We start from the raw sequence: 22,933 nt of genomic DNA on the forward strand, positions 1-22,933 counted from the left end.
ATTAGTTGAGCATGTGTTACAGGCCAATAGTGGCGAGTTGCTCATTATGAGAAAATTTTTCCTCACACTAGAAGGTATGCCAACTTGTTAACTATGGAAGTTGTGAAAATGGCGTTTCTGAAGAGGTGGTGTAAGTTGCAAATAGAGATGAAAGAACATCATGCACCCTACAAGATGACATCGTTGACACAAGATATCAAGGTCCCCATTTCGAAACGTTGTTTGTTATCACTATCAATTGCTTCTACTTTGACAAAATTTGGTGTTAATGTGTTGCGGACCTTTATCTGCTCCATTTCCCGGGCAGTCCATTTCCCCTAGTTCCTCTAATAAAGAGGGAGGATAATGACCACCCTACACCTACCGAAACACACTGCCTAGATAGTGTCCACACCATCTATTAGAGGAACTTGAGAAAATGGATCATGCAGGAAATGGAGCCGATAAAAATACTATATACCATGGATGTTAAACATATTATTCTTAATCATCATTGGAAATTTGGGCACAACTACAACTTAGAGGTGAGTATAAAAATACCTACTCTTTGGTGTATGAAGGAAAGGAAGTTGTTTTGACCCATTCATGTTTTGACCCATTCAAATGCACAAATTAAGACCTCGTGGCTGAAAATTCATATTCTTCTAATTTTCTTACATTGAATGATTTGAGAGTGTAATAAACAATGTAGCTTATGATTGTCTTATTTGGTCACTGTTGGGACTTGCAAAATAATAGAAGATGGGCAAAGCAACGATCCAAATATTCTATTGTGTTACAATTTTACATTAGTCTATCAGTAGACATTTTGTTGAATGCAACTTACAGGTGGAACATTAGGCGAGTGACAGACCAATATTTGTGTGAGGAAATCAGAGATGGACGAGAAGGGCAGGATCAGATTAGGATCTGAACCAAGGGTCTGAACGGCCTTTGACTTAATTGGAGTATAAATATGGAAATTGAGAGTTGCGGAGATAGATTGAGAAAAGGACCTATAGAGGGGAACAGTAAACGGTATTTGAAACATACATAGCAAGGTGGATGATGAACTTATCAAATGGAAAAGAGAGTAGCAACAGCAGGCAAACAAGGAAGAGAGGTAGATCGAGAGAACTACATAGTTAGTGATTTAAGGGGTAGCTCATAGCTGGATCTCAAATGCATTTCAGGGAACACAATCGTATCACAGGATTCCGATCAATTCTGAAGGAAGAAAATCCAAAGAAGATTATCGAAAAGAAGCAATTTCCATGAATTTGAGAATTTGAAGTTAGATATCGGAAGGTATCTGATCTAAGGCACCAGCAGATGATCCAATTTGAATTCAACCAACAATACATGGATTCCCAGAGTCGTTAATTCTGACTCCTTAGAAGAGATCATCTGAATTTTGGCAGCAGACAGGGTTTGCACAATCTTGGGGGGGGGGGGGGAGGAGGATTACCTCTGGTTTTGTCACAAAATCGAATTAGCAAAGCAGCCCAAATACTCATCATCATTATAAACAGCTTCAAAGAACCCTTCTTTTTTTATAGAAAACTCTAAAGGAAAGGCAAATATAGTAATAAGAGTATAACTGTGTTAAAAGGTCATATCCTGAAAGCCTTCATCATAACATAGAACAATTTTTACATATGGGTTAGCTTTTGGAGCCCAACAGAAATCTCAGCCAGGCTACAACAAGAGCACACCCCCTCAAATCTCCGTTCTTGGAAAACAATCATCAGGCTATAAATTCAGCTTCCAGTGGGATAATTCAAACCAAGCAATGGTAACGATATGAGATCATAAACCATAAAGAAAATATGAAGCAGAGAAGCCTCCCAACATTGCAAATTAAACATTACTCAAATTTTGAATTCAAAACCAAGTCAGATAACCAAGAAAATATCATCTAGATGTCCCAAGAAATGGTTTATGGTATCCACTGGAAGAGATGGGCCTCAGCAGTAGTGACAATTATGTTTCATCATCATATCTTTATTCTGATAACACGTGCATATAATGCATCATTGGCTATTTTGCAAATACAAGATCATGTTCTTCAAAAAAATAGAAATAAATCAGGAAAAAGAAAAGTGAAAGACAATGGCATGAACTAAATGGGGAAGACAAAATCATTCTATTTAAGATTAACTGTGATCAGATAGATTCATGTGCAGCAGATTGGAAAGTGATTATAACTTGAGAAGGGGGGAAAGGTGGGGGAGTTGGATTAACGCATAAATTCCCATATGTTTTCATCATTTTATGCATAATAGAGATTCACAAAGACAAGGCATCATACTTCAATGGAGTCAAATATCCCTGTATATCCAGTCCTCACATCACATACAAAATACATTAACAAAATTAATTAAAAACTTACAGATCAAAAGAACAATCAATTTGTTGAGAAAAAATTTATGAAAAAATAATTAAAGAGCTACTGGGAAGGTAAGATATACAAAATTAAGTGCCTCAGATTAAATTCTTTTCATGGTATTTCCTCAAAGTATATTTAAAACCATCACAGGCACTCAAGAAATAAAGATGATACAATGTGGTTGCCCCCCCCCCCCCCCAAAAACACACAAAAAGACCCATAAAAAAGATTAGAAAAAAAAAGCAGAAAATGGATAGACTAAATGATGATATGAGCATTAGCTCACAGAGTTGCAAATTAGCAGTTCGCAAGAACATGAAACAGTAAAAAATAGTTACTAAGACCGTGCGTGCATCAGAGAGATTCCCAAGACAAAAGTCAACATCCTCCAGAGGAGTGCAGATGTCCCTGTCTGTTTTATCATCACCTGCACTTATTTCTTCCTATTTACTCCTATTTTCATTTACCATGAAAACCTAATGCCAAAGCATGACAAACAGAATAACGATCACTCAATAAGCAATGAGAAACAAGAATTGACCAAATCACGAAACGATCTCCCAATTCAAGAACTTCCTATTTGTCAAAGCAGATTTTAACTTTGCTCAATCAGAAAGCAAGAACATAAAAAAAGGGGAATCAAAATAAAGCAACAATTTGGCATGCAACAGAAAGAAGTGAATATAAGCCTAAAGATATGAGATTTGATTGCGCAATTGCCTCGGATAAGTTTCTTCTTCATTGAATCCTCATACTACTTTTAATCCATCATCGGCTCTGCATCAAATTGACAGTACCAAAAAAATAAATCTACAGTAACAGAGGAGAATAAAACATGTGCATCAAACAAACGAATGCCAGTTCTACATTGCCATAAGGGCCTTCGAAACAAAGAAATTACTTTCAAAAAGAAAAAATTCAGATTCGAGGAAAAAATATAAAAACAAACCCTTGCAACAACAAATAGTCTACGCTTCGACCTGCATAAATCAAAGAGAGACTTCGCCAAAATTCTTTTGCAATTAGAGAGGAAAACAAGCAAATTAAGAACACAAGAGCATACAAAGAAAGGGATGCACGACCAAGGATGTTAGGTTAAAACTAGGGTTTGAGGAGGTTTTATGAATTACTTCTTATATCAATGGAACCTAGGATCAATCCAACGAGGCAGAGTAGGGCCAACCGGCAAAGCAACCATTCTTGTTTGGGCTTAATAAACCACAAAATAGGGCTGTCTTTTTTTTTTTTTTGGACTACGGCGCAGTGTGTGGGTCACCACGGCGCCGTGGGGTGGGTGGCAGAGCCTTGCCACGGCGCCATACCCACGGCACCGTGGCTATGACCATGGCTCTATAGGGAGTCCTCCACGGTGCCGTGGTCACGGCTATGTCAGTTTATAAATAAAAGGGGCCTCCCCTCATGTTCCTTACCCTGTTTCGTTACCAGACTCTTACCAGTTTCTTGTTTTCTTCCTATTTTCGAGCGAGACTACTCCATGGCTCTCCGCAGACGTCTTCGCCAATCTTCGCACGGTCCTTTGTTGGGTACGACCGATACGGACGATCGGGCGGGCTGGTACCCATCTGGGACGACTTTGAGGGACACCGCTCGACACATCTATTGCGCCACCTGGGGGCAGTCGTAGAAGGTAAGCACACTTATCCTATCTTTAATATTTGTATTTTATTTAGTCATTTCAAATGTAGTATTGCTAGATATCAAAGTAGGATCATTAATTACTATCATGAACCCCTAAGGTACACAAATCGACGCGGGCCATTAGATACCACTTTAGGTATCTTTTGACACGCAGATAGAAGCGAAACCCTAAAATACCACTCTAGGCATTTTTAGGTATGTGAATCGAGACAAGGTCATAATATACCAACCTGTGTATATTTTTGCACGCAACTCGAAGCAAACCCCAAAATACCACACTGGTCATTTTAGGCACACGAATAGAGGCGAAACCCTAAAATACCACTCTAGGCATTTTCAAGCACACAAATCAAGGCAAACCCCTAATACCAACTTAGGCATTTCTAGGCACGCAAATCAAGGTGGCACCTTAAAATATCACTCATCATTTCTAGGCACACGAATCGAGGCAAGGCCATCAAATGCCATCCTAGGTATCTTTTGACATGCAAATCGATGCAAAATCCTAAAAATGTCACTCTAGGCATTTCTAGGCACGTAAATCGAGGTACAACCTAAAAACACCAACTTAGGTCTTTTAGGCACACAAATTGAGACAAGGCCATCAAATACCACTCTGTGTATCTTTTGGCACGCAACTCGAGATGAACCCCTAAAATATCACTAGTTATTTTGAACACGTAAATCGAGACAAAATCCTAAAATGCAACTTTAGGCATTTTTAGGCACGCAAATCGGAGCAAAACCATAAATACTACTCTAGGCATTTCTAGGCACACGAATCGAGACAAGTCCATCAGATACCACCCTAGGTATCTTTTGGCATGTAAATCGAGACAAGGCCATCAGATACCACCCTATGTATCTTTTGGCACGCAAATCATGGCAAAACCCTAAAATACCACTCTAGGCATTTCTAGGCGCGCACATCGAGGCAAACTCCTAAAATACCGCTCGACATTTTTGGACACAAATCGAGGCAAAACCCTGAAATAGCACTCTAGGTATTTTCAGGCATACAAATCGAGGTGAAGCCTAAAATTCCAACTTAGGCATTTTTAGGCACGCAAATGGAGGTGAAACCTTAAAATACCACCCTAGGTATCTTTTGACATGCAAATCAAGGCAGAACCCTAAAACACCAACTTAGGCATTTTGAGGCATGCGAATCAAGACAAGTCCATCAGAAACCACCCTGGGTATCTTTTGGAACGTAAAGCGTGGCAAAACCCTAAAACACCTCTAGCCATTTTTAGGCATGCAAATCGAGGCAAAACCTCAATACCACTCTAGGCATTTCTAGGCATGCAAATCAAGACAAGGCCATCAGATGCCACTCTAGGTATCTTTTGGCATGCACATCGAGGTAGAACCCAAAAACACCAACTCAGGCATTTTTTTTTTTAGGCACGCAAATCGAGACTGCCATCAGATACCACCCTAGGTATCTTATGGCACGCAAATCGTGGCAAAACCCTAAATACCACTCTAGGCATTTCTAGGCATGCAAATTGAGGCGAAACCCTAAAATATCACTCAAGGCATTTTTAGGCACGCAAATCGAGGTAAATCCTAAAGTATCTCTTTAGGCATTTTTAGGCACATAAATCAAGGCGGGACCCTAAACACTACCTTAGGCTTTTAGGCACGCAAATCAAGGTGAAGCCCTAAACACACTCAGGCTTTTTTAGGCATGTGAATCAAGGCAAAACCCTAAAACGTCAACTTAGACATTTTTAGGCACGCAAATCGAGACAACCCTAAAATATTAACCTAGGAATTTTTAGGCATGCAAATCAAGGCAAAATCCTAAAACACCAACTTAGGCATTTCTAGGCTTATCCTCTGCTTTCTTTTGATTATTTATATTTATTTGTTTTCTCTTTATTTATCCGAATCTAATCTTTTTTTTTCCTTTTCTTATGTTTTTGCAGGGGAAGACCCTTTCGATGCTGTAGAAGTACTGTGGCGCCGAGAAGGCGCTTGCATGGTATAGGCAGCTTTGCCCTGAGGTGCAGTCAGGGGTGAGGCGGACTAGATTGGGGCATATCGCCGCCCTGAGGTGCGGTCCAGGGTGAGGCGGATTGGATTGGGGCATATCGCCGCATGCCCGGTCCGTGATTTAGACAGCCTGACGGTTCGGGCGCTGGTGGAGAGGTGGTGGCCGAGCACCCACACCTTCCACTTACCACTAGGAGAGGTGACCATCACACCTCTCGATTTCTATATGATGACGGAGCTTCCTTTCAGAGGGATGCCCGTGGTGCTGACCACTGAGGACCAGGGGGAGTCCACAGATCGCCTCAAGTACTTCGAGCGCATGACGGGGATCTGGGTCACTAGGAGGGGTCTCTACGACCACCATGAGGGACTTCTAGGGCAGCAAGGGTGTGACAGACCAATCACCCTCTGTGGAGCACAACCAGATGGCTCGGTGCTTCCTCCTCTTCCTGCTGGCCGAGGTTGTCTTTAGCGACATGATTGGGTCAGTGGTCGCTAAACTCGCCTTCTGTCGGTTCTTCGAGGACTTCAACCTCACGACAGGGTATGATTGGGGAGGTTTGGTTTACTCTCACCTCAACATGATGGACTTCCTAGTCCTGGGTTCCCCAAACCTCATTGAAAGCGTTTGGTTTGCTAAGTCTCAAGAATTAGATTCTGATTCTAGATCAGGTTCTCTAAAATCAGGTTCTTGTGGATTCGTAATTTTGAAATTTAACTATTTGGTTACCTTGATTCTTTAACATGATTCTTCATGAATAACTGTTTGGTTACCCTGATTCTGTGACTTGATTCTTTCTGAAAGACTGTTTGGTTACCCTGAGTCTGTCAGGTGGATTCTTCTGAATCAATATAAATAACCGTTTGGTTACCCTTAGTCTGTGACTTGAATTTATCCTGAATCTATCTAAATAACTGTTTGGTTACCCTGTGTCATGTAGTTAGATTCATCCTAAATCCACCATGTGAAAAAGGATATTGGCCACATTATTAATTGTCAAGTAATAAAAAAGACAAATCTCCATCTCCTGGTGGTATCAGTTACTGATGTTCAGGTGCTAAATTCAAATCTCTATGTTGCTCACTTTCTAACTAATAAAGCTTCAAATTTAAAAATAAAAAAATATGATCCTGTAAATCACTAAAAACGTCCCAAATGCCCTATTTAATTAATTGGTTTCAATGTCTCAGTCAGTAGCATTCACATGACAATTAAATTCAATTACATAAATAAAATCCATGAAATGAAATTTTATTTAACAGTTCCAAGGCAATGCATTGAAGGATAGAAATATTGATGCCCTTATCTTCTTTTCCCACTTCCCACACTTCTTTAATTGTTCAGGTCAAGTTTTTTTACAGCTTCAAGGACGTGTTCCAACGTTTTTGTATGATGCTCAGAACTAGGGCTGCAACAAGGTCGGGTTGGGCCGAGCTTTATAGAACCCTAGCCCAACCCTAAGTCCCCTTAGCTGGGCCCAGGCCCAACCCGACCCTGACTCGGGGCCAGAAAAATCCAACCCTGACCCGCCCTCAGGGTCTAGTCGGGCTGACCCTGATTGGCCCTGATCATGGGGAGGAGGAAAGAAATGCATGGGCTGGAATGTGCCGGAAAGAACATTATCAATTTTACATAAAATAATAATATAATAAAATATATTATAACACTAGTTGTCTTCATATAGAATATATTATATAAAAAATGTGGGTGAAATTTAAAGTTTATAATGTATAAATTATATCAATATATATTTTCTAGTATAACTTAAATCAGGGTTGGGCCGGGCCGGGCCAAGCTTAATTTTGAGGCCTCAACACTAACCCGACCCGACCCTAACTCAGGGGCAAGAAATTTCCAGCCCTAACCCGCCCTCAGGGCCAAATATCTCAGCCCAGTCCCTGTTCGGGCTCAGGGAGGGCCAGGGCGGGTTCGGGCCAACAGGGCCAAACTTGCACCCCTACTCAAAACTTCTAATTGCTTAACCGATGAATCCCTGCAAATAGTCCGTGGTTGGAATTGGTGGTTGTATGGTGGGAGTTTAGACCCATGGATTTATTCACTACTTGCTCGTTTGAAGAAGATTCTCCCTTATCTATAAATTGCTTTCCAGCGCTTCGCATAACCATGGTATAAAATCTCGCGAAATATCGGCGTCACCATATTTCGTGAATCTCGAAATGTCCGAGATACGAAACACTTCCGAAACATAAAAATACAATATCTCGTCGATATATCGCGAGATCTCACGATATATCGCGAGATATTGTAAAAGTAACAAATAGTGTCACACTAAGAGCCTTATAATTCCATATTTCGCAGCTCTTGGTCGATATTTCGACCGAGAGCTGCTGAAATTCAAATTTTCTCTCTTCTTCCTCCCTTCCAAGCCTCATCCAAGCATTGTTGAAGCTCCTTGTCGCCGGGAAGACGTCGGAGGGTCATCTAAGCTCATCATCCAAGCCTATTTTCATTATTTAAGGTAAATTCAATTTCTCTAAAACTATTTTTTTTTAAAAAATTTTGTATAAATGTTGTTGGATATTGATGATATTAATATATGTTAGACACCGGAGGCCGATCTACAGCCTCACGGTGTCAAAAATTTTTTCCCATATGTATTTTTTTTATTTTTTTTCTGGTTTTAAAAATTCATTTTCCTACAACTAAAATAGGAAATAATTAGGGGTAATATGACTTAGATGGTAATGAATTAAATATATGTTAGACACCAATGGCCGATCTACGGCTTCACAATGTCGGATTTATTTTTCTGCTCTTAAATAATTCTTTTAATTTTCAAAAATTAAGAAAAATATATAAAAAATTAAAAAAACAGAAATAAATAAGGAAAAATATGAGTTTTAAGTTTAAAAAATAATGAAAAAATATGAAAGTTATTTCTATATGTTTTGAGATGCATTACATGTATATTATGTTTACTAATTTTTGGTTTTGTTGTGTTAGGTCAATACTTATATTAACATTATATATAAAAAATTGGTTTTAATTATGTGAAAAATATAAGGGTTAGGAGAAAAATATTAAATAACTATACCAGTGTATTAGTAATCTAAAAGTGTCAATTGAAGTGCATCTACATTAAGTTTTTTAATTATTTGTGTTGCATTGCAGTAAACAAGTATCATTATGGCGGATCGTGATAGACAACGTGCGAAGGGCAAGCAAAAGGTAGGGGAAAGTAGTCAACAAAGGGGGCGGAGGGAACAAAGAGAGCAGAGGGAACAAGAGAGACCAGCCAGCCAGCATAGGGGTGACATTGCATGGTTACATGGTACTCCCATTGATGGGGATAAGAGAAAATCTATATGTAACTATTGTCACATGCAATTTATGGGAGGTGGGTCCAGTAGACTTAAACAACATCTGACTGGAGGATCTAAAGATGTTGTAGGTTGTCATATGATCTCTACTGAAGTAGCCAGGGAGATTGGTGATAGTTTGAAGGGAAGAAAGAAGAGGAAGGCTGACAAGCAAAGGACAAGAGAACAACTTGAGGATACAGTGAGGAGTTCGATGGGAGGAGGAAGACGATACAATGATGATGATGACTCCTCTGATGATGACATTGCAGTACCTGATGACATACAAACAGCAGAGGAGGCTAGGGATTTTAGGCGGACTGTTTCAAGGAGTACAGTAAGTTTTCAAGATGATCAGCAGAGACAAAGAGTAGGGGGTAGTGGAGGAGTGCGATTACGGAGGTCCTAGAACTTTGAATCCTTTTAAAAGATCACAAAATGTGAAGCAACCCCAACACCTCTACCAGTACCAGTACCACCATCAACATCTGATCCTAAATTGCATAAGAAGAAAGGAAGCAGTCAACCCAGAATCAAAGGAGCATGGAAGGGGATGAAGGGATTGGTTAAAGAATCAATAGCTAAGTGGATGCTATACCATACCATCCTAGCAAGCACTGCACAAGGCCCCCATTATGATACCATGATAGATACCATTGCAGAGGCTGGCCCAGGATTCAAAGGCCCCACCCCATATGAGGTAATGAATGTTTATCTACCTCAACAAAAGAGTGAGATTGATGAGTACATTAGTGAGATGAGGAATATGTGGGAGACATATGGGGTGACTATAACAAGAGATGGATGGTGGGCCTACAAGAAAGTCCATCATCAATTTCATGGTTTATTGTGATGGGAGGACAGTGTTCCTCAATCGTGGATGCATCCAAAGAGATAAAGGATGCAAAATATATTTCTGATTGTTAAAGGAAGTAGTGGAAAAGATGTGGGTATTGAGAATGTTGTCAGTTTGTAACGGACAATGGAAGTAACTTAAGTGGCGGTGAGAAGATGATGAACAATAGTAAGTACCGGCTCTTCTGGACTCCTTGTGCAGCCCATTGCATTGACTTAATGCTAAAAGATATGGGAAAGTTAAAGTTGGTGAAGACTGTGGTTGAAAGTGCAAGACAAGTCACCAACTTTGTATACAACCACTCCTATGCACTCAATCTATTGAGGGAAAAATGTGGGGGTGACTTGGTTAGGCCTGGCATCACAAGATTTGCCACAAACTACATTGCTCTCAAAAGCATTGAGACAAAGAAGGTCGGGCTGAGAAGTATGTTTGCTTCTGAGGAGTGGTTTGAATGGAAGGGTTCCAAGACTGCAAATGGGAGGGAAGCACAAACAACGATGTCATCGAGGACTTCGGACCAAACTAAGCAAAGTGGTGAAAGTTTTAGAGCCGATAGTTAAAGTTCTACATGTTCTTGACTCCGCTCTGAAGGGCCCAACCATGCCAGTCCTATATCTTGCAATAGACTTGATGAAAGATAGTGTCTATAGTGTGGCTCCTCGCAGTAGCAAATACTTCTTAGATATCATAAATGCTCGCTGGGAGAATCAACTTATGCATCCACTGCATAAGGCTGATGAGTAAATTTGTTTTATGTTTACTAATTCATAGTATTATTATTTACTAATTACCTATGCATTTGACAATACCTCTATTCTATATGTCATATTTCAGCATACTACTTGAACCCTAAGTATCAATATAACAATAGGCTTGGGTTGGAAACTCAACTTATTGATGCTGTGAAACAAGTAGTGAAGAAGTTGGAGCCAGATGGTGCACTACAAGCAATTTGCAACAATGAAGTGAGTTCATTTGGAAACTCAACTTATTCATGCTTTCAAATAAATAGTGAAGAAGTACTTACTAATTTTCCACATGGGTGTAGATCAAGGTATTTAGGGATGCATTGGGAAGTTTTGGAACTGAGGCTGCGATACAAGGCAGAGCACGTGGTGATGCTGGTAATTCTTTTAAGTTTTAAATTACATATGTATTGAAATTTGAAAGTTGAAAGTTGAAACAGCATTTGACACATGTCTTTTTTGTTGTAAACTTGTAATGCAGCTGAATGGTGGGTGTTGTATGGGGAATCGGCTGAAAACTTAAGAAGAATAGCAATTAAAGTCCTTGCTCAAACATGTTCTGCATCTGGTTGTGAGAGGAACTGGAGTACCTTTGCACTCATCCACTCCAAGAGGCGCAACAGATTGGGGTCCCAACGTTTATCTGACATGGTGTATGTGCACTACAACTTGAGGCTGAAACTGCAACACATACGCATGGGACATGTGGGACAGAGGGGCACCATTGATCTAGCTGACATCTTTCAAGTTGACTCAGACGATGAGGACCCTATTGTGGATTGGGTGAGGGATAGAGGTGAGCCAGTGTTGGATGAGGAGGGAGGTAGGCCCGACCCCATGATAGCTTCTGAGATTGGTGCTGATGTGGACGAGTATATGGCTGACGAGGGTCAGATACATGCAAGGGAAGCCTCACCCATACCATTCCAGCCCACTGGTGGCAATGTTGCTGATGATGAAGACTGGTCTTAGTCCTCAAATGATGATGATGATGATGGTGATGATGGTGATGATGGTGGTGGTGATGGTGATGGTGATGCTGGTGGTGGTAATGCTGGTGGAGGTGATGTTGGTGGTGGTGATGCTGGTGAAGAATTTGACGGCATGCAAGAGCGTTATGTGGTAGGCCAGGAGGCCCAGGATACGACACCTATAGAGCCACTCCGATTCACTGGAGAGACAGTTTGATCATGCCACACAAGATATGGACCAAGGAGCACGTGCCCCTGCACCCCCACCCTCGAGAGGCCCCCTACATACATACAACAGGAAGCGTAGGGGTCGACAAACATAGTTGCAACCTGATCACATGGACATTGATAACCTATCTAGCTTTGTTGGTGGTTGGAGTATGGGTGATAGGGAGGGAGGACCGACTGGACATTGGCGTGCCCCATCTTTTGACGCACATGCCACTCCATTGGCATCGGATTATGGTGCATCACAACCTTACGGTGGATATGGATATGGATCATCATCATATGGGCGGTTTAGTGGGGTAGGGGACTATGACTACCGTCCCAGTCCCAGTCCCCAGGGACATCTTGGATCATCTTTTGTAGATAACATCTTTGCATACCCTAGCGGACCTAGCTACCAACCTCACCGACCATACATGCGCCCAATGCCATCGCCTCTTGCCGGCACCAACATCATATCACGGTGGATCATCTTCTTCACGATTTGGATCGATTGGTAACCCTAGTTTATATCCTAGGATAGGTTACCTACAGTATGTTGATGATTCCATTTACGTGACACTTGTGGATGACTACACTCGTTTCTTCTCCGAATCTATACCGTGGTCCACATATGTCCTTCAAACAGAGAGCAATGGACGTCGACCCCAACGAGGCATGAGTGGGATTGATCCAGGGAGGCACAGCAACTACTATTAGCAGTTTAGCACTTGTAATTTGTAACTTAAGTTGTGATTTCATTAATCTATGTGTATTTAACTATTTATACATTAGGGTCGGCGACCGTATGTCAATCAAGGGTGCAAGCCCAAAACACCAATTTGAATTCACATTTTTACAATTTTATGGTTTAAATGTGTTTATTAAGCTTAAATAAGGCTGTCCATGAAGTTTCAGGCCTAGATATGGCCAAATACCCCCCGAGATGGACCCCCGAAATATATTTCGGGCATATTTCGCGATATCTCGGATATTTCGGATATCTCGGTAGGCCCGAGATACCGATATATCGCGAGATATAGTACTATGCGCATAACCCTCATCGTGTTTGTCATCGAAATCCATTTATACGTTGATCTACAATTCAAAACACAACACTTTTAGATCGAGATATAACCTAAATTAATCACATGAAAACCTCATCTAATAACTCTCCTCGTATCCTTACTTTATAACTTAAGTTCCATTAATATGTGTCTAGCGCTATATAATTCAATATATAAAAGTCAGGATGCTGCTACACAAACTCACACACTCACACTCACCCACCCCTAGCTGCCCCTACACACACTCGCACACTCACACTCACCCCCACCCCATGCTGCCCCTATACACACTCGCACACTCACACTCACCCCCACCCCATGCTGCCTCTATACACACTCACACACTCACGCTCACCCCCACCCCATGCTGCCCCTATACACACTCACACACTCACACTCACCCCCACCCCATGCTGCCTCTATACACACTCACTCACCCACCCCTTGTTGTCCCCACACACACTCACACTCACCCCCACCCCATACAGACACAGAGGGTGCTAGCTCTCCAATACTGATGGGTATAGAGAATGAAAGACTCAACGAACCCAAGAAAATTTTTAAAAAAAAAATGATGAAAGTGGCAGGACATTATGGTCATTTAGTCAGTCAGGAAAAGGAAAGCAGGGCACCCATATTTGAAGAAGCCATTTCCGTGAATTCCTATAAATGGAAACACCCTTAACCAAGGCTTCATTGTTAAGAAAATGAGGAACATCAACAATGAAACATGAACAAAATAACTCTCGAGTAAAAGAATATTATATGCTATAACATGAGCAGCCCTGTCTATTGAGGATGAAAACTGATTTCAAAGAGCTTCTCTCTCTCTCTCTCTCTCTCTCTCTCTCCTAAAGCTAATGTAGTTTGGCTTCCACATTGACAGAATGAGGAAAAATTCTCTTTCTGGTAATAGATTTTAAGACTATATGAGATTGTGAAGAGGGTTTTCATTTTCTCAGGCAGACCCCTGTTTCCTCCCATGGTTCCTTCTTCTTCTCTCTTTTTCCCTGTGTGTGTCTGAAGTTAGTTTCTTGCAGTAAAAGACAAAGAAGAAATTAAATTAAATTTTAAAAAAAATGATTTTTAGTAGAAAAACTGTGAGAAATTAGCCTGAAAATAAAAATAAACAAAAAAATTTACCTTCCTGTCAGCTTCTTATTTATATATTTTACTCTACTGGTTTTGTAACCCGACTTGGGGGGCAGGTTTTAGGTTCCTTTCCTTCTACTAGGGAAGCATTTCTCTTGATCTTAATTTAAAAAATAAAATAAAATAAAACTGCATTACCACCTAAATCTAACACAAACACCAAAAAACCTGGCCGGATAGAGAGACTAAGTTTCTAAGTTGCTGTGGTTTGAGGGACTTTGGGATGGAAAGAGAAGAACTGTGAAGAACTGTGAAGAAAGGGACCCCATGCTGCCCCCACCCCATGCTGCCCCTATACATAGTCACACACTCACACTCACCACCACCCCATGCTGCCCCCACACACACTCATACACTCACACTCACCCACCCCTTGCTGCCCCTACACACACCCACACACTCACCCCCACCCCATGCTGCCCCCACACACACTCACACTCACACACTCACTCACCCCCACCCCATGCTGCCCCTATACACACTCACACACTCACACTCACCCACCCCTTGCTGCCCCCACACACACTGACATGCTCACACTCACCCCCACCCTATGCTGCCCCACACTCACCCCCACCCCATAAAGACTCACTTATGAGATAACAAATGAGAGTAATTCTAATTGAATAAAAATACCTTCTGATATGTACCCTTACTAAGCTGAGATGAAATGGTTGAAAACATGAGAGGGGGGGGGGGGGAAGCCATAGACCTTGTTCCAGCCCTTTTACTCATTTATAGATAACTAACCTTCTTTGGTGCAATTTGAAAATTGAAATTGAGATTAGACATATATAGCATAAAGGACTATTGGATCAACAAATGGGGAAGGTTAAGACAGAAATAGCATACCATCACATCCACTCACCATAGCAAGTGCAGCTCATCCACAATCATATCAGACAAGAGCCATATAATATTGGTAGGTCAAAGCATGATTTAATTATTTCTTGTAAAAATCCAATAGAACTTGGTATTGTCATCACCCAAAACAGAAGAAAAGTGAGAGATGTGATATGCTCAAAATCATCACAAATCACAAATACTAGGAAGATAAATACATGCAACTTAGCAAGCTCATCCACAAACTCTCATGGAAATAAATTGGTATCAGAGCCTTAGTACGCTCACAACACAGCTCACCACAGAGCTTTATTGTAATTTGCTAATGTTCTAGGAATAGTATCGAGGATCTACAACAGATCGTCGCTCCTATTCTTCGGATCTGCAGCAGAGTGAAAGAGGAGAACTTATCTCCGACTACTTGTATGGTAAGCAGTATATGAAATCTTTCTTTACAACAGCTTTATTTTAGTTTTTGTACGGATTCCTCAAGGTCGGTTCTACCGCTAACGAGGTGTGAAGTACGTTTTCTTATTTGCTTTACTTTCAGTTAGTTTCATTTGTGGTTTCCACGGCCATATTTTCTGTAGCGGTTGGATGTTCAGAAGACACCAAGGCTAGAGTGCCCAGGAGGTGTTTGAACCATTGTCTGCCTATACTATAGAACGGGTTTAGCCCCCAGGAAATCGTCTTGTGACTTATCTGAACCTTAACGCAAGTATGAACCCATATAAGCCCCCTTGTTATGCAGAACAGGACCATCCGTATTTACATAGTGCACATGCATCTTCTAATACAACCCTTAGCAGTACCTTAAATTTTCTTGTTGATTTAAATATTCTACAAAATGAAAAAATTACACAAAAATTAGATAACATAGAAAAATTACTTTCTAAATCAGTTGACACACCACCTGTCCCTGATATTCCCCCACGGGCCACGTTCTTATGTATAAGTACTCTCACTGAGGATTCTGCGTCTGATGATGATTTTCTTTATCTTAAGGAAATAATGGATCATTGGAAGGATAGATATAAAAATAGTCTAAATCCTGATGACCAGACCCGAATCTTTAGGATGATGCAACAACTCTATGCTGACCACCAGCAGAGTTTTGAAGCACATCAATTCATTTTGTTTTCGGATGATGATGAAGAAATCATCTATGCAGCATCCGACTCCTCTTCTGAATCTGACACCACAGACTCAAAAATTGAGGCCGACCCTCCCCCCAGCGTCCATGAGGAAGGAACAAGCTCCAACACCTCAAAACGCAAAATTGATGGTCATGATCATCTTAACGATGATGAAGACTTCCGTCCCCAAGAGGGTGTGCGTACATCTTTTGGTGACTCTGTTTACACAACAAAAACAGAAGGCTTTTACACCAGAAAAGATATTACAAAAGAGAGAGCAGAAAGAGAGAGTAGGGAGAGCAGAGCGCCGATGTCGTTCTCTCGATGTCCTCAAATGAAGAGCGAAGCTCTTCTTAAATAAGAAAAATTCGGATTTGAAAAACAAAGTTTAACATCCGAATATTAAAGGTAGGCGTGAAGCGCCGGCACTGTTCATGAATAGTGTTTTTTGTCGGGTACTGTTCATGATGCTTTAATAATGCGTTGCTGACGTAGGTTGTGACGTAAGCAAAAGTCAATCGGATCCGTTGTTGAGTTCATCCGAATCCATTTGAAAGTCCGAAACTGTGAGTGGCGGTGCAGTTGCTTCGTCAGCTGCGGCCAAAGCTTCAAGTTCGGCAAGAGGCTCCTTGACTTCATAGAGAAGGGCAACCGGAACATCCAACAGAGTGAGTCTCTGTAGGTTAAGGACCAAGTCATGGGAAGCAGCTGCAATTTCATCAGGAATTTCGTAGTCCATAGGAAATTGGGTGACGAAAATACATCTGCCGTCAGCTACAATACACCGAAAAGCGGGTAGACCATGCTGTGCAGTGAGAGTAAGGGCTTCTTTGTGTAGAGCCATGAGAGACTGTTTGAAGAGCTGGTCTGCATGGATGAAGTGATTGGCGATGGTAGCAGCTTCATCTTCATCTGTGATGACCGAAGGTTCCTAGAAGGTGTAGCAGGAGGCCGGTCGAAGGTGCCAGATTTGATATGGCTGAAAGAAGTGTTCTCTCTGTCGCCATCCCAACGTACTGGTGATGGTGAATTCGAGTCCACCGGAGAATCGCCAATTAGAAGTGGCGTGAGGGACCATGGTGCGGATCATCATGGGTAACTGATCGAGGACCTGTGTACAGTCGCTTTGGAGAACTAACCGTCCGACGAGTCCCCATTCAACAGCAGCAATACTCCAGGGTTCATGTCCGGGGTAGAAGATGAGCTTATGTTGTTGATGATGCGTACGAAAAATGCTTTTATTATATTCAAGCATAAAATTTTTGTACAAAAAATATTGTTCTTCGTCACATTGACGTTGTATCAATGGGAAGATCTCTCGGGGGAGGATATCTCGTGCTTTTTCATATAAACATATTTTCCTAATTTTATGAAAAAGTGGATCTTTTAGATTATCATCTATAAAATCGGATAATAGGAGAAAGTTGTGTACCTTCTCAGGAGAAACAATATCGTCCCAATCAATTTATTTAATTAAGGTTCAGACAATGTTTTGCAAATCTAGGTGTTTTTGATAAAAAGCTCCTAGAGATTTAGAAAATTGTGTAAGAAATGTCCATAAGGGTTTCTTCTGTTCGGGCAAGTGTGTATGCCAAATTTTATTGATAGATTGATACCATTTGGTAGGTATGCCATCATGTTTGTGAAAATCAATTGCTTGTGTAGCAGACTGAGAGAGACGATGGGAGGTAAGCGGGCAATTGTTGTACTGCCTGCGAATAGCTGAGGGGAGGGACATTCCATAAATAATATGGATCTTGACTGTCCTGTTCTTGACTATTTCCTGGGTAGAAATAGGGACTAAAAGGTTGATAAAGAAAAAGAGTGAATTCTGCTGGGGTGGCAGGAATTCGTACATAATCAGACCTTTGGGTAAGGTTGTATGCTCCAAATGCAGACCTTTGGGTAGGAACTGCCACTGCTGACTGGGGATCTCGGATGAGTATTCCGCCAGGATGAGGGGGAAAGGGAAGTATTCCTTGAGAGGAAACTTTCTTCTTTTTTCCTTCGTAAGGCATTTTACCTTTACCTTTGTCCGGAGGGCGACGAGGATTCATCTCTGCTAAGATAGTCAGCCAAGAAATTATTAGTTCCTTTAATATGAACAATTTCAAAATTATATTGATTAATGGTGTTGTAGCAATTAATCCTTCTAGAATTTTCCTCTCGCTTTTTGGATTTTAAAAAATCTCTTACGGCCTAGTTGTCAGTGCGTATAAGGAATTTTTCAGGAATGAGGTAAATCCGAAATCGCTACAAAGCATTAACGATGGCAAGAATTTCCTTTTCATAGATAAGATAATTAATTTGAGGGGGAGTAAATTTTCCGGAATTGTATCCGCACACTTGTTCCTCAGTGGGATTTTTGAGAGGGCGAGCTTTAAGGACACATCCCCAGTGTTCATTACTTGCATCTATTTCTAACATGAGTAGATCACCGGCAACGGGAAAGTAAACAGTTAGACAAGATTGTTGTATCTCATCTTTAATGGATTGAACAATTTTGGAATCTTGGGGGGTCCAAGTAAACTCAACATCTTTTTTTAATTTTAATAAAAGGTTTTTTTCTTTGGTAGAAAGATCCTTAATGTACGTTCGTCCATAATTAAGAATTCCAAGGAATTGTTGTAAATGTTTTTTATCAACAAGTTCGGTAGGAAAATCACGAATCTTAACTAAAATATGATCTTGGAGTTGGAGACCTTGATCAGAAAGAATTAAACCGAGGAATTCAATCCTGGTTTGTTCTAAGTCAATTTTAGCGGGGGACAAAATTATTCCATGTTGTAGGAATAATTCCGCTACGATCTTAAGATGATGTTTATGCTCGTCTTGTGACTTGGAAAAGACGAGAAAATCATCAATGTAGGCAACACAGAAAGGGAGATTACCAAAAATGGAATCTATCCATCGTTGGAAAATCTGTGGGGCCGTGCATAATCCAAAGGGCATAACCGTCCATTGGAAGTGCCTATTAAACGGAATACTAAAAGCCGTGAGTGGCCTAGATTCTTCTGTGAGCTTAATATGCCAAAAGCCGGATTTACAGTCAAATTTGCTGTAAATAACCGTCTCTTCAGCATGATGGATTAATACATCCTTTTGTGGGATAAAGTATCCATCAAAAATAATATTTTGGTTTAACCTTCTGTAGTTAATGACCATGCGGGCTTTACCTCGCTTGATCTCGGCATGGTTGCGTACCATAAATGCCGGATAGGTATGAAGACTAGTTGAGGGTTCAATTAATCCATACCTAAGCAATTCAGGAATCTATTTGTCAAATTCCTCAGTATCAGGTTTAAAGTAGAGAATTGGTTTAACCCGGATAATCTTAAGGGGGTGATCCAACTTAATTGAGCAAAACCGAGGGCTTTTATCCCAAAGTAACAGGGGATTATTACTGAAATTGGGTTTAAGCTTATTTTAAATCCAATGTTGTTGGTCTATGACAGAAACGATGATAGGCTCTTGGTTGAAACCTTTATCACAAACATAAGAATGAGAAGAAAGTAATTTAAGATCTACTATGCCTGTAGGATGTTGTATCCTGAAGACACGAGGTAAGATGGTAATAGGCATGTAATTAAAGAGAAAATTTGTGCCTAGAATGAAATCACCATGCATATTAGGAAAACAGGTGATCTTGGGAATAATAAATTGCTTTCCGCCAAGAGTAATGGGGATATTTAGAGCTTTGTACTCTAAGGTGATTGAAGGTCCAAAAATGCCACTGATAAAAACAGGTTTGTCCATCTTTGTCCAGAAGTGGTGTGGTATTGCATTATATTTGCAAATGCAACCGGTGGCGCCGGTATCCATAAGGATATCAAGGGTATAGGACTTATATCCTGGGAAGATAAATTGTCCTTTAACATAAGTATAATTCTTTGGACTTTGGGAAGTCGAAAAAATCATATCAGAACCGTCAGTGATGCAGTGTTTAAATATGGTAAGAACACCATATTCTTCATCTTGTTCATCCTGTTGCTGATTACTTTTATATAATCTAGCAGGTAAATAGTAAGGATAATTAACCGGTTTAGTCGGGGACTTCGGTGGCTTTGGTAGTAGCAAAGGTTGTTTCCCTTTACGAAAAGAAGAGGTGGAAGCCATCGAGGTAGATGATATAGGCAAGGAAGGAGGAGGGGGGCCTGAAATGGAATTTCTCCTTTTGATGTAGAGATTATTCCCTGAAGACTATAATTCAAAGGTTGGATTTTGTTCTAACCTATGACGCTGGGGGGTATCAAGGATATCGTTAATTAACCATTCTTTGGGTAACTTAATATCCCTCCAATTGAGAATTCGATGTTGAATTTTTTATTCAAACGGTCGAGGTTCAAAGAGTTCCACGAATTTTTTATCGGGAGGAGGAAGAAGCTTTGTAGAGGTGACATTCGTCAAGTCATGTAAGCAAGTCCAGCGAATTGCAAGATTATGACAATCTGCCTTCATGCCGGTCCATCCGGTTTTAATCTTTAAAACCGCAGAATCACAAAGATTCGGGTGATGGACGGAGACAAAGAAATTTGGTTTTAACTTAAACCAAACCGAGCCGTGAACCATGTTGGACTCGATCCCACCAATTAGAGCGTTGAGTGGCTCTCTGAGGAATCTTTTGTCAAAGATAGCCACGACAATAGGTGTATCTATTCCTTGACAAAACAGGGCCGTGAGCTCAACCTGTGTACGTCTGATATGTATATATCGTAACTTAGGATGTTTTTTAATTAACCTCTTGATTTGGTCACGGTTAAAAAGGTTGATTTCAAAGAAGTTGGCATCGTCCGTTGACTGGGCCGTGGTGTTTCCGCTGGCCTGGTCAAAGAAACGATTGCTCCAGAGGTTCGGCTTGGATAGCTTGTAAACCTCATTAAAAAGGTTGGACCAAGTTAGAGCAAATGCTCTCGCAACCATGAGGTAGTTCCTTGCCTTCTATTTTTCTAAAGATAGAAAGCATACAAATATCAAACTGAAATACAATTTGTATAAACCAAGAAACAAGAAGATGTGACACATCTGTGCATATGTTGGAGTGTGCATATCACTACCAAGAACTAAATGAAAGTAAAAAATGTACATTAAGAATGAAAGCAAGAAATGTCACTAAGAACACAACGAATTGAGTCACAAAAATTACTTGCTTATCTTCTGTGAAGCCGCCAACATATACCCACTTTGCATTGTTTTTAAAAAAAAAAACATGAATGTAGAGAAAGAACAAACAATCAATTTCAAAAAAAAAATAATAAAACATAAAAAAATTCAATGAGTATACTATGAATTTAAACCACCATATATTGGGGCATTCCCAATTGCTCTACCGGTTTGAGCTAAAGACTCACATACAAGAAAACGATACAAGTATAGTTCACCCAAATTGTTTAAGTTGTTAAAATCTCAAGGACAACATAGTCGGTGGGTGAAGTTTTAGGGCTAACAAATCAGTTTTTCCAGAGTTATGTCAATGTTTCAGGAAAGTAACATAAAACAGAGTATCTGCAAGGTCAGGAAAACTGAAGTAATGCTAACTTGATCGATGGGTAATATAAAAGGGACTTGCAGGATTGAACAACAGCAAGAGCCTATGAGCATAGTAGAAACAATGTAGTTCAGACCTAGATCCCCTATACACACACACCCCCACCCCATGCTGCCCCCACACACACTCACCCACCCCTTGCTGCCCCCTACACACTCACACGCTCACACTCATCCCCACCCTATGCTGCCCCTATACACACTCACACACTCACACTCAGGCGCAGTACTGGTTCCTTAGAATGAGAAAGATTACAGATATGTATCCATTAGTTGAAGGCTGAAACCAGAATTTACAGAAAAAAATTTTCTAATTCATGAAACAAAAGGATGATACAGAGAGAGAGAGAAGAGAATAAGAAAATCACCTTAACCAACTGGCTTGCCTGATCCGGTCTTCACTGTCCACCTTAATCCACCTGGAAGAAAAACACAACAAAAATTTTAATCAATAACTAGAAAACCTAAATCGGACAGAGAAGTATAAATTTTTTTCTAAAAAAAATATACATCGGTGGTCTGAGCTAAGAGAAGAGCGAGAGGGAGAGTGAGACGCAGCAGAGAGCACGAGAGAACGAGAGAGAGTGAGACACAGCAGAGAGCACGAGAGAACGAGAGAGAGAGAGAGAGAGCAGAGAGAACGAGAGAGAGAGGGACAGAGACTGAGAAATAGCAGAGAGAGAGAGAGAGAGATAGCAGAGAGCAGAGAACAGTCGGTACCTGGAGGTTGAAGGCGACGACGAGTAGAGAGCAGATAGCAGCGATCGAGTTTCTGGAGGTTGAAGGCGACGGCCTGAAAGAGAGAGAGAGCTAAAGAGAGAACGAGGGAGAGAGAGAGCTAAAGAGAGAACGAGAGAGAGACAGCATGGAGCAGAGAGAGCAGATACCTTCGATCGGTGGATTTCACGGCAATGCAACGATCGGTGGTGAGCTTCAGTGCCCTCTCCCCTCTCCTTCTAGGTCGAGTTCGTTTGCGAGATCGTGAATTTAGAATTATGTTTCAAGAATCACCCAAAAATCTCGTATTTATATCAGGTACCCCAAATGGTAGTTTCTTTT

General features: G+C 40.8%; 2 non-coding genes across 2 annotated transcripts; both read right to left on the bottom strand.

Moving 5' to 3' along the window:
* Positions 1–2,455: 2,455 nt before the first annotated feature.
* Positions 2,456–2,525, bottom strand: LOC122657154. Its single transcript, XR_006332230.1, has one exon. It is a non-coding gene; the product is annotated as a small nucleolar RNA Z267 (small nucleolar RNA).
* Positions 2,526–2,716: 191 nt separating this feature from the next.
* LOC122657159 lies at positions 2,717–2,802 on the bottom strand. The gene has a single exon (XR_006332233.1). It is a non-coding gene; the product is annotated as a small nucleolar RNA R44/J54/Z268 family (small nucleolar RNA).
* Positions 2,803–22,933: the final 20,131 nt, after the last annotated feature.

This window comes from Telopea speciosissima, chromosome 3 (genome assembly GCF_018873765.1).
Source record: "Telopea speciosissima isolate NSW1024214 ecotype Mountain lineage chromosome 3, Tspe_v1, whole genome shotgun sequence".
Classification (NCBI taxonomy): domain Eukaryota; kingdom Viridiplantae; phylum Streptophyta; class Magnoliopsida; order Proteales; family Proteaceae; genus Telopea; species Telopea speciosissima.